Source organism: Bubalus kerabau, chromosome 5 (genome assembly GCF_029407905.1).
Source record: "Bubalus kerabau isolate K-KA32 ecotype Philippines breed swamp buffalo chromosome 5, PCC_UOA_SB_1v2, whole genome shotgun sequence".
In the NCBI taxonomy this organism is placed as follows: domain Eukaryota; kingdom Metazoa; phylum Chordata; class Mammalia; order Artiodactyla; family Bovidae; genus Bubalus; species Bubalus kerabau.
Window position 1 is genome coordinate 97,910,137 of NC_073628.1, and position 10,752 is coordinate 97,920,888.

A 10,752-nucleotide genomic window follows, 5' to 3' on the forward strand; every position below is an offset into this window, starting at 1 on the left:
ACTTGGCTGCGCCTGGCTCTTAGTTGCTGCTTAAGGGATCTTTAGTTCTAGTTGCATCATGAGAACTCTCAGTTGTGGCATGGGGGATCTTAGTTGCCCCACCAGACATCAAACCCGGACCCTGCAGTCTTAGCCACTGGAGCACCAGGGAAGTCCCCGAAGGTGTATTCTTGTCTGTATACACGTGCGACGAGTGCCAAGAAACGTTGCTCCTCACCACGACCCTGTGGGGGAGACGTGTTGCCTCTTTTTACAGGTGAAGAAACAGGCTCAGAGAGCAGGTGGGGGAGTACTTGCTGGGCTGTGATGGGGCCTGGCTTGGATGTCGAGAAGCCACGTAAGGGTGAACGGGCAGTTCAGGGCATTAAATACCATCTCCCACATGCGCTGTCCCCGGTGCACGAGGCGTCTTCACTCTCAGCCCTGAGCCCTGCCGCCTCCTGTGCAGGTGCCGGTGAACGAAGCTTAGCTCCTCGGGTATCTTTTAGAGTTTTGTTCTGTTTTCTGTGGACGCTTGGCATCACCTAACAGTGCCTTGCACACAGTAAGTGCTCAGCAGCTGCTTAACTACTAGACTCACACAGCCAGTAAACGGCTAGATAGTGACCCAGTTGTGACCCATTCAAGGCTATTTCCGGCACCAATTGCACAGGTTAATTTGTAACATAGGTTTTAACAGATACTGTTACAACTTCCACCTTAGCAGAGCTCCCACTATAGCCCTTTTTAGCCTGTTGAAAGTCCTGTGTCAGTTAAATCACAGAAACAATGTTTCTGTTAATGCAATGTTTCTGTTAATTCTGTTAATGCAGTAGTGGAATCTTACTCTGAAATTTAAAAAAGGTATCACAGCCCACTTTATCTTGTATGTCCCTATCCTATATGAGGGTTCCTCCACTAGAGACATTCTTTGTATCAGTTTTTTTTCCCTTGAGTTGCTTCCATATTTGCCTGTTTTGCACTGGCCAGGCCTTATTACAGTAATACTTCTTAGTGTACAGTTTTTCTTTTTACTCTCCTGTTGCCTGGCAGGCACAACGTTCATGGACTGTGGTTGACTCACTGCATAGATGTCTAGGTGGGGCCAAGCTTAGCATAGAACTTCCTCCTGAGGGTAAGAGCAGTCCCTGCCCATGGGTCCCTTCTTGCTTCTATGGGTGCAGAATATAGCTGTAAGCAAGCCTCGTATTTATTTTAAAGCTATAACAAGGTGCCCAGCTGCCCTCAGTGCTACCCTGAATGGAAAGGAAGTGACTAGGGAGATATGAACTGATAAGCCAGGCAAACCAGAGCATGCAAGCTGACTGCCACAGTGAGCCCTGCACTGAGACCTGAGCCTTAATCCCATTTCTACCCAAACGGGGGATTTGGTAGCTTTAGATGAACCAGCTGGTCAGAATCTTGAAGCTCTTTCAGCCCAGTGTCTACAAACTCCAGTGGTATTTATTGGCTCATCAAATCTTTGTTGCGGCGTTCAGGCTTCTCTCTAGTTGCAGTGCTGCAGGCTTAGCTGCCCCACGGCATGTGGCATCTTAATTCCCAACCAGGCATTGAACCTGCATCCCCCGCATTGGAAGGAAGATTCTTGACCACTTGATCACCACAGAAGTCCCACAGGGAGCTTGTTCAAAGTGAATTCTGAGGCCACAGGTCTGGGATAGGCCAGGAAATGTGTATTTTGTCAAGACCCCCTGAAGATTCTGAGTGCTGGAGGAAAGAATTCTCAGAGTGATCAGGAATTCTGGAAGTCCTTGAGACCCTTTCCAGGGAAGTGGGGACAAAGCTATTTCCTGGTATTATTTGCCCTCTTCATTCTCTTTCACAAGTGTACTGTGGAGTTTCCCTAGGGGCTGCATCATGTGTAACACAGACCAGATTAAATGTAGAAACAGATATGAGAATCCATCTGTCTTAAGCTGTATGAAGCAGGGCGTTCATTAGATTTAAAAAACTGTCAAACAATACCACTCATCTCAGCAGGAGACAGGGGTGTGATCCCTGAGTTGGGAAGATCCCCTGGCGAAGAGAATGGCAACCCACTCCAGTTTTTCTGTCTGGGAAATCCCATGGACAGAGGAGCCTGGTGGGCTACAGTCCATGGGGGTCACAAAAGAGTCAGACACAGCTGAGCACACACGCACCACTCATCTCACTACATTTCCTTTTGTTTTGGAAAATAGTTATTCCAAGGTTTTTTTTTTTTTAATGGTAAATATTAATAGACATAACTTACATAAACAAGACCTTGTTGTGTCTTCAAGAATTTTTAAGAGTGTAAAGTTGTCCTGACATCAACAAGCGTGAGAACCACTGATCTAGCCCAACTCATATTTTAGGGAAGGAGGAAATTGGGGCTCCGAGAGCCGAGACTTGCTGAGTCACACAGTGAGACATTAGAACTACCTGGTGGGATGGACTGGATGCTCTCCAAGTCCTGCTCAGTAAACCTGGAATCAGGAGACAGCCTCAGTGGTTGGGGGCCTGTTGTCCCAGAAGTCAGATCAGATGGCTTCTCAAATGATCCAAAATGTCTTTCTTGGAGGCTGCTGGCTGGAGAAGGAAAAGCAATAGGTTTTGGTGACAGTGACCTTGGCTGGCTCCAGTTCCAGTTCTTTCTGTGCAACTGGGGCAAGTTATCAAATCTCAGAGTTTCCTCATGTGTGAAACAGGATTGACAGGATCTCACAGGGAAGCACTAGGGTTAAATGAAGCCCACTGGACTTGTGTCTGGTACTTAGAACTCACATCTTAGTTTCTCCCTTTGTTATGAAAGTCTCAGAAAGGAGAGACATAAACCACAGTGGAAAATAGGACTGAATTTAAAAAGTGCTCTCAGCTTTCTTGTGAAAGCTTCTGGGGAGAGAGGGGTAGAAAAACACTTTTGCAGCTTGCCATGCTCTCACAGATCAAACCCATCTGGTGAGAAAGTGGTCTGTTACTTGAATTGTTTGCTGTAGAAAATATTCCCACTTGACAATGACACGCCCATGCATTTCACAACATCTGTTTTTCCAATCCAAACACATCATCCCAGGCATCTCCTCCTTTCCCCCATGATCATTACCTCAGTTCTGCACTCTTTAGGATGCACCAGCATCCCTCCCCCTTTTATTTTTATTTTTTTTAATTTTTCCTCCCCCTTTTAATTTCACTTATTGGCTGCACCGGGTCTCAGTTGCAGCACACAGGATCGTCTGCCTTCACTGCGGCACACAGGATCTTTAGTTGGGGCATGCAAACTCTTAGTTGTGGCATGTGGGATCTATTTCCCTGCCGAGGGATTGAACCTGGGCTCCCTGCATTCGAAGTGCAGAGTCTTAGCCACTGGACCACCAGGGAAGTCCCAGTACATCCTGTTAAAAGTGCTTTTTTCTCCCCAGAGGATCCCAATTGTCTGGAACATACGCTTAGTCTGAGCTTGGTCCGCAGGGCTCACCAATGGGATTGACTTAGTTGCTTAGTCATGACTGACTCTCCGCGACCCCATGGACTGTAGGCCGCCAGCCTCCTCTGCATCAAATTCTCCAGGCAAGAATACTAGAGTGGGTAGCCATGCCCTCCTCCAGAAGATCTTCCTGAACCATGTCTTCTGTACTGCAGGCAGATTCTTTACCATCTGAACCACCAGGGAAGCCCTTCACACTAACCAGGGAGGTGAACACAGCCCTTTCTTTGCTAGATCTCCAGCCCAGGTAATACATTTTACTTTCAAATTCAAGCAAGGACTGCCATCTTCCCCCCGCCCCGATACACAACTGTGTGAGACAAGCCCTCACTTCTGTCCTCTCCTCTTAGGCTGTGTTCCAGACACTCAGTTACTTTCTGGTTCCAGAGAAGGGCCTGAGTTGCTGCTTGGCCTGCTCTTGTCCTTACTACCTCCTGCCACCTTGCAATCTTGGCTCACGGGTTCCTCTCTTTTCCCAGGATGACTTAGATGCCATGTGCCTGCGGGAGCAGCGCTTGCCGCAGCCTGCCTTCATTTCCATCTCCGTCACTGTACCATTCATCCAAGAGGACAGGGACCATGTCTGTCTCATTCCAAAGTGTGTTTCTATCACCCTCCTGTGCCCTGCACATAACAGACGGTCACTAACGGTTGCTACTAAATGACAGTTTTATAGAAGGGGCACCATTCAAGCCAGTCGGTCTGGGACAGTCCTTTTTCACACCTGTTTTCTTACATAGTTTTCACAGAAATCACTTTCATTTCTCACAATTGTTCTGGCTTGAATGACATATTGGCAACCTACTGTAAAATGATATTATCACTTCTTCATAGTACTGTACTTCAAAAAAAGATTGATTGAAGTATAATTTACATGCAAGCCAATTCATCCATTATAAAAATGTACAGTTGGATGATTTTTAATTTACACTGTTGTGTAACTATCACCACAATCCTTTTGAGAACACTTCCATCACCCCCAGAAGTTCCAACACCCCAAAAATGCCTTTGTAGTTCATCTCTGCTCCCTCCCCAGCCCCAGAAACATGTGATCTACTTAATGTCTGTATGCTGCTGCTGCTGCTAAGTCACTTCAGTCGTGTCTGACTCTGTGCGACCCCACAGACAGCAGCCCAGCAGGCTCCCCCGTCCCTGGGATTCTCCAGGCAAGAACACTGGAGTGGGTTGCCATTTTCTTCTCCAATGCATGAAAGTGAAAAGTGAAAGTGAAGTCACTCAGTCGTGTCCGACCCTCAGCGACCCCATGGACTGCAGCCTTCCAGGCTCCCCCATCCATGGGATTTTCCAGGCAAGAGTACTGGAGTGGGGTGCCATTGCCTTCTCCAATGTCTGTATTGTTTTGCTTATTCTTAGAAATATGGAATAATATGTAATTTTTGTGATTGGCTTCTTTCACTTAGCATAATGTTTTTGAGGCTTATCCATGTTATTGTATTTACAGAGTAGTACATCCCTTTTTATTGCTGAGCCATATTCCATTGTGCATAATTTGTTTATCCCTTTATCTGTTGGCTATTTGGATTTTTCTAGTTTGGGCAATAAAGAATAAATAATTCTGTTTGGAACATTCATGCACAAATCATTGCGTGGCCATATGTTTTCACTTTGGTAGATGCTTGGGAGTGAAATTGTTGGGTTATATGCTAAGTGTATGTTTGACTTTTTAAGAAGTGCTAAACTATTTTTGAAGGGCACTACCATTTCCCACAGAACAGGAAGCTTCTAATTTCTCCACATCCTTGCCAACACTTGATACTGTCTTTGTGACGACAGCCATCCCAGTGGGTGTCAAGTAGTATCTCCTTGTGGTTTTAGTTTGCATTTCCCTAATCCCAGGGATGGCGGGGCCTGGTGGGCTGCCGTCTATGGAGTTGCACAGAGTCGGACACAACTGAAGCGACTTAGCAGCAGCAGCAGCAGCAGCAGCCATGACTAATAAGGTTGAAGACATTTTCAAGTACTTAACTATTCACGTATCTTCTTTAGTGAGTTAAAAAAAAAAAAAAAAGACACCCATTTAGACCCTTCCCTTGTTTGATTTGGGGACTTGCCTGGTGGTTCAGTGACTAAGACTTGGCACTCCCAATGCAGGAGGCGCAGGTTCGATTCCTGGTCAGGGAGCTAGAGCCCAAAAGCTGCAACTAAAGATCCTTCTTGCCACAACTAAGATCCCGAGCAGACAAATAAACAAGTATTTTTGAAAAAGAAGTACAATTTTCCCACTAACACATTTCTCCTGTTCTGCTTTCTCCAGAACATTATGTCACCATGTCACCTTCATTCTCTGGGTTATGACACTTTCTGGCCTTTTCTTGTTTTTTGTTTTTGTGACCTTAACAGTTTTTAATTCTAGGTCATTTGCCATTTCCATATAAATTTTAGTCAGTTTGTTGATTTCTACCCGAAATGGCCCTAGGATTTTATAGAGAGGGTACTGAAGCTATAGATTATTTGGAAGAGTTCCCATCTCCTTGATTTAGATCTTCTTTGCTTCAGCAGTGTTTTGGAGTCTGAGTGTAGAGTCTTTGCTTCCTTCATTAGATGTATTCCAAATACAATTTTTGCTCTTACTGTGGACAAAATTTTTCTAATCTCATTTTCAGATTGTTTATACAAAGAAACACAACTAATATTTGTACATTGATCTTCTGTCTGGAGACTTTGGCATCTGCAAGCATCTCATCTTTTAATAAACACAATTTTACTTCTTTCATATCTGAACACCTTTTCTTTTCTTTGCCTGTTGTAGTGGCTACAGTCTCAAGTACTATGGCGAAGTGGTGAGAGGAAACATACTTGCCTTGTTCCCCATCTTAGAGGGAAAGCAGTTTTTCACTGTTAAGTGTGTTAGTTTAGGTTTTTCACAGTTGCCTTTCATAAGGCTGAGGGATTTCTCTAGTCCTCATTTGTTGAGAATTTTGTGACTTTTCAGCTGTCTATTTCTCTTTTCTGTTAAGATTTACCTCATGTATTTTAACTCTAAGTTCTGTAAGATTTTGCTTCTGAAGCTAGATCCATATATATTTATAATGGTTATAACTTCCTGAAGTTTTGACCCCCCTTATCAACATGAAATATTCTTTGTTTCTAATATTTCTTGCCTTAAAGTCAGTTGTTTGTTTGATTTTGGCTGTGCTGGGTCTTCATTGCTGTGAGGGCTGTTCTCTAGCGGTGCTGTATGGGTTTCTCTTTGCAGTGGCTTCTGTTGTTGCCACTCCTGGGCTCTAGAGCACAGGCTCGGTAGATGTGGAGGACAGCTTTAGTTGCTCCATGGCATGTGGGATCTTCCTGGACCAGGTATTGAAACCATGTCTCCTGCACTGGCAGGTGGATTAATGACCACGGAGCGACCACGGAGCCACCACGGAAGCCTTAAAAGTCAGTTTTGTCAGGTGTTAACATAGCCTTTAAAGCTCTGCTGTGATTAAACTGTTTATGTGGTAAATTTTCCAAACTATTTTTGTCTTTGAATCTAAAGGGTCTCTTGTAGACAACATATGGTTGGATCTTGCTTGATGTACTCTGTATATAAGTTAAATAAGCAGGGTGACAATACACAGCCTTGATGTACTCCTTTCCCAATTTTGAACCAGTTCATTGTTTCACGTCCAGTTCTAACTGTTGCTTCATGACCTGCATACAGGTCTCTCAGGAGGCAAGTAAAGTGGTCTGGTATTCCCATCTCTTTAAGAAAGTCAAAGGCTTTAGCTAGTCAATGAAGCAGAAGTAGTTATTTTTCTGGCATTCTCTTGCTTTTTCTATGATCCAGTGGATGTTGGCAATTTGATCTCTGGTTTCCTCTGCCTTTTAAAAATCCAGCTTGTACATCTGGAAGCTCTTGGTTCACATACTGTGAAGCCTCGCTTGAAGGAGTTTGAGCATTACCTTGCTAATATATGAAATGAGTGCAATTGTGTGGTAGTTTGAATATTCTTTGGCATTGCCCTTTGGTATTGGAATGAAAAGTGGTTGTTTAGGGATTACAATATGCATCTTTAATTTATTATAATGTACTTCAACTTAATATTGAAAGTTTCACATAAATGTAGAATGTTTGCTACAATATAGCTCCATTTTCTCCCTCTCCTGTTTTCTATTACTGTCATGTATTTTTTATCAATATATATTGTAAATCCAATAATACATATTATAATTACTAGTTCAAATAATCTGATATATTTTTCAATTAAGAGAAAAATATAAAGAGAAAAAATATAAAGAGAAAAAAATTAAAATATAAATATCTTATATTTAGTTTATGTATTTTTTATTCCAGAGATCTCCATCCTCTTCCACAGACTGCATTTGACACCTCACCCTTGTAGCAAATGAGAGAGACCCAGAATCAGAAAATGCAGAGAAGCTTCATAAAAGGCAAACAGAATGGAACCTCCTCAAACTCCTGCCATCATCTAGGAGTTAACAGTCCCTTGACCACAGGGCACCACTTTCCGTGTGTCCTGCTTTCTTCCTCATATCAGAGTAAGATAATGTCTATGAAAGTGCCATCACTTTATGGCAAACAGAAGTGGGAAATGTGGAAGCACTGACAGATTTAAAATCTTATTTTCTTGTTCTCCAAAATCATGGTGGACAGTGACTGTAGCCATGAAATTAAAAGACGCTTGCTCCTTAGAAGGAAAGCTATGACAAACCTAGACAGCGTATTAAAAAGCAGAGATATCACTTTGCTGACAAAGATCCATGTAGTCAAAGCTGTGGTTTTTCCAGTAGTCATGTACAGATGTGAGAGTTAGACCATAAAGAAGGCTGCGCACCGAAGAATTGATGCTTTTGAACTGTGGTGTTGGAGAAGACTCTTGAGAGTCCCTTGGACTGCAAGGAGATCAAACCAGTCAATCCTAAGAGAAATCAATCTTGAATGTTCACTGGAAGGATTGATGCTGAAGCTGAAGCTCCAATAATTTGGCCACCTGATGCAAAGAGTCAACTCATTGGAAAAAGACCCTGATAGTGGCAAAGATTGAAGGCAAAGGGAAAAGGGGGCGGCAGAGGATGAGATGGTTAGATAGAATCACTGACTCAATAGACATGAGTTTGAGCAAACTCTAGGAAATAGTGAAGCACATGGGAGTCTGGCATGCTGCAGTCCATGGGTTGCAGAGAGTTGGAACCAACTGAGCAACTGAAACACAACATGAAAATTCCTTGAGAATTTCCAATGCTGTATCATTTCAAGATACCACTATTAATACTAATTTGAAATAAGAAACTCAGCTCAGGGAAGCTGACTTTCTCAGCTAATTTGTAGCAGAACTGAACTTTAACCCAAGTCTGCTAGAGCTGAGCCCAGCACTCTTTCCTAATCAGATAGGCAACCCATACTTAAGCACATTCACAGAGACATACTGTCACAGAGAATCTGGGTGTATCTGTATGTTAGAGACATGTAGTTGACTTAAAGTGGAAAGGTAAATTGAACTTTCAGTCACTATTTTTGGGGAACAAACAGCACTTGTAATAAATTTACAAGGCAGAACTTAACACACTTGTAAGTGCTTTCTTCAAGATGGCCTTCATGCCTCTCAGAACTTTCAACTTTTTTGCAACTATTTCCTTTTTCTGTGAGGCTCTGTCACAAAGAAAACCCACTATCAGATTTTGCTGCAGGAAAAAAATTGATTGCTCTAGTCTGAGATTTAGCAAGGGAGAAATTTTGCTGAGTCAATGTGACTAAACATTTGGACACACCCAAGCTACTGCTGTGAAGCATCATTTTAGGCAAACGTGTTAAACATCGAATTAAACTGCCAATCCATTTTTCTTCTATTATTAATGGTATATGCTACACAGCCTCTCATGTCTTTGTTAAAGTGCTAACAACCAGAAAAAAAAAAAAAAATACTGCTTCCCAATATGGTTGGAAAACTGCTGCAGACTGGTTTAAAGAGAGCAGGGCTGCGAGAAAGCCAAGTCTCCCCTAAGATGAAGAGGATAGATCCAGGATGACTGGGTCATGGCTCCAGGCTGACCTTTAGTTTTTAGAAAACCCTCAAGTTCTTGGGTTATAATGCTAAAGTTAACTCACTTTTCATCTTATCAGTTTTTTTTTTTTTTGCCTTGCCCTAACTCCCCAAATCCCAAATCAAAGTCTAAGCAGAAATTCTACAGAAACCACCCTTTCCTGCAAACCTCCCCGGGTCGAATCCTTTGCTTAACTTACTTACATAAGAGGGTGTGTCAGTCACATACTAGTTGGGGTGGATTTGATTATACGGTCTCTCACTTGCTGTATAATCCCCACAGCTGATCTCAAATGGCTTGCTTACACAGTAGGTAGAAAGAAAGTGTGATTTTTGAAAAAACCCAGAGACTGTATTTTCTTGGGCTTGAAAATCACTGCAGACGGTGACTGCAGCCATGAAATTAAAAGACGCTTGCTCCTTGGAAGAAAAGCTATGACAAACCTAGACGGCATATTAAAAAGCAGAGACACACAGCCACTATGGAGAACAGTGTGGAGATTCCTTAAAAAACTGGAAATAGAACTGCCTTATGACCCAGCAATCCCACTGCTGGGCACACACACCGAGGAAACCAGAATTGAAAGAGACACGTGTATCCCAATGTTCATCGCAGCACTGTTTATAATAGCCAGGACATGGAAGCAACCTAGATGTCCATCAGCAGATGAATGGATAAGAAAACTGTGGTACATATACACAATGGAGTATTACTCAGCCATTAAAAAGAATACATTTGAATCAGTTCTAATGAGGTGGATGAAACTGGAGCCTATTATACAGAGTGAAGTAAGCCAGAAAGAAAAACACCAATACAGTATTCAGTTCAGTTAAGTTGCTCAGTCGTGTCCGACTCTTTGTGACTCCATGAATCACAGCATGCCAGGCCTCCCTGTCCATCACCAACTCCCGGAGTTCACTCAGACTCACATCCATCGAGTCAGTGATGCCATCCAGCCATCTCATCCTCTGTCATCCCCTTCTCCTCCTGCCCCCAATCCCTCCTAGCATCAGAGTCTTTTCCAATGAGTCAACTCTTCGCATGAGGTGGCCAAAGTACTGGAGTTTCAGCTTTAGCATCATTGCTTCCAAAGAAATCCCAGGGCTGATCTCCTTCAGAATGGACTGGTTGGATCTCCTTGCAGTCCAAGGGACTCTCAAGAGTCTTCTCCAACACCACAGTTCAAAAGCATCAATTCTTTGGCACTCAGCTTTCTTCCCAGTCCAACTCTCACATCCATACATGACCACTGGAAAAACCATAGCCTTGACTAGATGGATCTTTGTTGGCAAAGTAATGTC

The 10,752-nt window shown here is 43.1% G+C and overlaps 1 non-coding gene across 1 annotated transcript; it reads right to left on the reverse strand.

Moving 5' to 3' along the window:
- Positions 1-3,266: 3,266 nt before the first annotated feature.
- Positions 3,267-3,339, reverse strand: TRNAR-UCG (transfer RNA arginine (anticodon UCG)). The gene has a single exon. It is a non-coding gene; the product is annotated as a tRNA-Arg (tRNA).
- Between the last annotated feature and the right edge of the window lie 7,413 nt (positions 3,340-10,752).